This window comes from Gossypium hirsutum, chromosome A12 (genome assembly GCF_007990345.1).
Source record: "Gossypium hirsutum isolate 1008001.06 chromosome A12, Gossypium_hirsutum_v2.1, whole genome shotgun sequence".
Classification (NCBI taxonomy): Eukaryota; Viridiplantae; Streptophyta; class Magnoliopsida; order Malvales; family Malvaceae; genus Gossypium; species Gossypium hirsutum.
In genome coordinates, this window is record NC_053435.1 from 53,450,822 (window position 1) to 53,456,011 (window position 5,190).

A 5,190-nucleotide genomic window follows, 5' to 3' on the forward strand; every position below is an offset into this window, starting at 1 on the left:
ACTTGAATCACACGGCCAGTCACATGCTCGTGTGTCTAGCCTGTGGTCGAAACTAACTTGGCCACACGGCCTAGCACATGCCCGTGTGTGCGATCGTGTGGTCTGCCCAAGCTCATTTTGAGATGGCCCTCGAGCAGCACGGCTGAGACACACGCCCGTGTCCCAGCCCGTGTGGGTCAAAATTAGGCCATTTACAAGGCCAATATGCCACCATGTTAGGGTCCTCCATACAAGTAACATTCAAGCATCAAATACATCATATTTCCAACCAATTTCAACCACAAAACATTCATCATTCATATAATATATTCATCAAATAAATTCATGCTCATTATCCAAACTAAAACATACCTTATTTACCTACCAAACACATTCAATTATACATGTCCTTATCACTAAGTTTCACATTCTTTCTCATGCCAAACTATTATTAAATCCCAAAATAAACGTATACCATAACTTACCAAAATCGACCATTTCATTTGGTTATTCATAACACATCATATAGACAATATTATACCACATGATTCATACCAAAAACTCTTTCATTTACACAACCAAAACCGAGCTAAATCACATGGTTAGATATACACAAAACCAAACATATACAGTTACTTCTAGCCTATATATGCATACTTCATATTTACATTTTCCAAAAGTACCAAAAATGAGTCGATAGTGTGGTGATGATCCTCGATAATTCTCGAGCTTCCGGTAGCTTCGATATCTATAAAACAATTGAAAGACACACAAAGTAAGCTTTCAAAAGCTTAGTAAGCCATATACAAATAAACTTAACAATATAAACATATAAGCATCATAATATACATATACTCCTTAGCCAAATGCGATCACAAACCACATAGCTCAAATAAATTTCACATATTCCCCATTCATTTGCACATAATGCATATTTTCTCATACTTTTGTCACATATAATCACTTGATCACAAAGATACATATACTTACGTTTTAGCATCAAATATGATATACAATTTCAAACGTACCTGAATCAGATACATATTTCATATAATCATTCATTTTTCAGAATGCTCGTTGAATTGTTTGAAATTATAAGGATACGCGGATAGCTTAGAAAGCTCGTACAATGCCAAGGTCCCAGATGTGGTCTTACATGTAATCAAATATTGATGCCACTGTCCCAAATAGGGTCTTACAAGAAATCAAATACGATGCCAATGTCCTAGATATGGTCTTACACGTAAATCATAAGCCGATGCCAACGTCCCAGACGTAGTCTTACACGAAAACACATATCGGATCCTATGTCATGACATATGTATCCAAACTATTCCTAAGATTCGTACGAGACTTTTTAGATGTCGTCACATTAACAGAACATTCTCAGATATCACATATTGAGCTCTCATATAGCCATTCAACACAATTCAATGTCATATAAACATAAATAAATCAACTCAAACATGTTTATCTGTATATTGACTTACCTCGTATGGGAATGAACGAAAACGAGCAACTATTCAACGAGTTTCGTCTTTCCCCGATCTAATTCTGTTTTTTTGGTTCTTGATCTATATAAATTCAAATTTAACTCTTTTATTCACCAAATCATTCCAATCAATCCACAAACACACATTTAGGGCATTTTACAAATTAGCCCTCACATTTTCACATTTTGACACTTTAGTCCCTAATTCACAAAATCACAAAATACACAAAATTTCTTTACACTATGCTTAACCGAATTTTCATAGTGTTTATATAAGTCCATATATTTCATTTATTTCATATTTTAGTCACTCAAAATATCATTTTCACAATTTAGCCCAAATTACTCAATTTCATCAAAAATTCAAAGACAAAATTTAGTAATCTAACACATATCTTTCATTTACTAACATGAAACTTCATAAAGCTCATAGTTTCATCAATGGCATAACTCAAAATCATTAACAAAATTAGAAATCGAGACCTGGGCTTGATAGTATACAGAGTAACTATTTCAAAAACATAGAAATTATCAAAAACCGAACAAAAATGGACCTTTAATCAAATTTGGAAGTAGCCGAACCCTAAAACACCATAGAAGCTTTCTTTTCTTTCTTAATATTTGGAAAAAATAGGATAATGAATCCAATTTTTGATTTTGTTTTATTTAATACATAATAATTATACTAATTACTATTATATTCTTAAAGAATTTCATTTATAAACATAAAATAAATGGCTATAATGGTCCACTTACACTTGAAATGGTCTATTAACATTATAACGACCTTACAATTAAGAAGACATAGCAAATAAACACTTTAACAAATAGAAGATCACTTTTACATTTTACGCGATTAAGTCATTTTATCAAATTGAGCACACAAACAATTAAATTATCATACGAAATTTTCACACATTCTAATTCAAATATAATAAGCACGAAAAATAATATTAAAATATTTTTTGGCTTGGATTTGTGGTCCTGAAACCACTATTCTGACTAGGGTCTAAATTGGGCTGTTACAAATATTGCCACGGCATATCACCCCTAGAAAAATGGACAAACTGAAATTTCTAATTGAGAAATTAAATAGATTTTGGAGAAAGTGGTAAACCCAACTTGCAAATATTGGTCATCTAGATTGGATGAAGCTTATTGTGTGTATCATACTGTGTTCAAAACACCATTAGGGATGTTACCTTTCAAGCTTGTCTATGGGAAGCCTTGCCATTTACCTGTTAAGCTTAAACATAAAGCATTTTGGGCCATCAAGAAGCTGAACATGGATTGGTTCATTGCTACTAATAAACGATTACTTGAGCTAGATGAGATGGAGGAATTCAAAGCTCAGGCATACAAGAACGCTCTACTGTACAAATAGAGTACCAATTGATGACATGATAAGAAGACTATGCCACAACAATTAGAACCTGGACAACAGGTGTTGTTGTTCAATTTTAGGTTCAAATTGTTTCCAGGAAAATTAAAGTCTTGTTGGTCAGGACAGGGTTGAGCTTCATCTTTTAGTAGTTAGCTCATTAGAAATTTTTTCCAAAATACTTACTTCCAATAAAATTTTTATTTTCCCTCCAAATCTCATCTCACCATGCCAGGCCATAATTACCGCACTCTTATGACCCATATCACATTTTTAGCAACTTTCTATATTTGTCACCCTTATTTTCTCTTTCTTTTAACCTAATCGTTTCACCTTTTTTACAGTTACCTTCAACCTTCATTTTTTTCTAGATTTACTCGTGTTTCTACAAAGAAATCAAAGTGTCCACGTTTTTCTTTTCCAATCACTCTAAACTTTTCAAAGAAATGGCCAGATGTGTTCCTTCTCAATCATCCCATGTGCCACTAAGAAAATTTTTCAATGAAGCTGTAGAGGAGATATACACAAATAACACCTCCAAGCATTTGTTTTGTTTGGAAAAAGGTTTTGTTTTTCAAGATGCACCCTTTATAGGGTATGATGAATCGATTTCTTCCATAGTCGAAAAGCACGGGTGGCAAATCTTTTGCTTGCATCCAGAAGGTGTTTTAACAATTGTGGTGCATGAGTTTTATTCCCACTTGACCTCTTCTAATAATGCTTTTATATATGTGAGAGGTGTTTTAGTGCAGTTTGATGAGTACTCTATCAATCTTAATATGACCTACCTGATGGTCAAGTTGAGCATTCTCAGTTTGCCACAACAACCATGGTGGAGGGCTTGAATCAAGTTCTAAAGGATTTGTGGGTGGAAGGAACCAAGTGGACAGTCTCGAGACAAGATTGCTGCACTGTAGAACATGTTTCTTCGAAACCCCATTGTCAAGTTTGGAACCAGTTCCTAAAATCCCGTCTAAGTCCTTCTATTCATAACTCTAAAATTTCAAAGGAGTGAATGCTGCTACTCCATTCTATAATGACAAAAAGAAAAATAAACGTGGGAAAAATCATTTTTTAGGAGGTTCATAGGTCTGCCCAGAAGAATGTTGGCAATCTTAATTTTTCTTCCTTTAGTACTGCCCTATTCCAAAGTGTGAAAGTCCTGGTTCAAGCAAATGAAGATATGATTCCAAACAGAGGGGCAATTATGAACCAGATTGTTATTAGGTTATTAGGGGAGGAATTGCCACAACATCCACCTCCCGGTTCTATCTCTACATCCTTCACCCTAACTTGTGCCCCAACAACCCCTTCCACTTCTACTAATGTCTTTGAGCAACAAGTGCTTAGTTCTCTTAAGAGGTTGCACAACCAGTTTAGTTTGTTCGAGAAGTAGCAATCACGAATTGCTACTAATTTGGGCAGGGTACAGGAAGAAATGGCTTTATTCCAGGGTTATGTGAGGAAAAGGGACACTGCTATCAAGAAATCCTGTCAGAAGAATTTCACTAGCCATATGCCTGTGTTCCCTAGCTTCCCCAAGGAACTGTTCTCTGATGCAAAGGAAGAGGAAGATGATGAAGCAGAGGTTGATGAGATTAGACCTACCACCACACACTTTGCCACTAAGGAGAAGGCCACACAAAGACCAGATGAAGATGAGAAGAAGACTGAATCAGTGAGTATTGAGACTGACCATGTTAGAGAAGAAGCAAACCCAACTTCTGCACCACCTACGGATGATACTGCACCTGTCTCACCTCAATCGACTGCGCCAATGACACAGAAAGATTGTGAGATCAATAAGCTGATTGATGATCTCACAAAATTGGATGATGAAGAAGACGAGGTACCAATCAACATGTTGAAAAGGAAGCAGCGCTACAAACATGCTGCACGAAAATCCACTCATCCAAATTAAAGTAACAACAATTTCACTCCAAACTTCATTCATTTTTTTATTTTTTTATGTTATTTTTTTTCATTTCATTTTAGCATGAATTCATAAATTTTGTCTTATAATTTTTTCTCCATATATATGTTTGTGCATTCATAATTTTTTTATTCATGCATTGAGGACAATACATCCCTTAGGTTTGGGGGTGTGTTGTGCATATAGGTTGCATTCAGATAGTTGTTCATTTTGTTTTTGACATTCATTTTTCCATGACACATAAATGCCAAAGAATTGTTAGACTATGATGAGTATATTTTTGCCTATGATGTTCAATGAGGAATTTAATTCTTTGACATTCATTGAAAATTGTGACAATGAATTAGGTGAGTTTAGCTTAGGATAGTTGCTTGAAAGTTGACCCCTAAAATATGGATGTCCTAA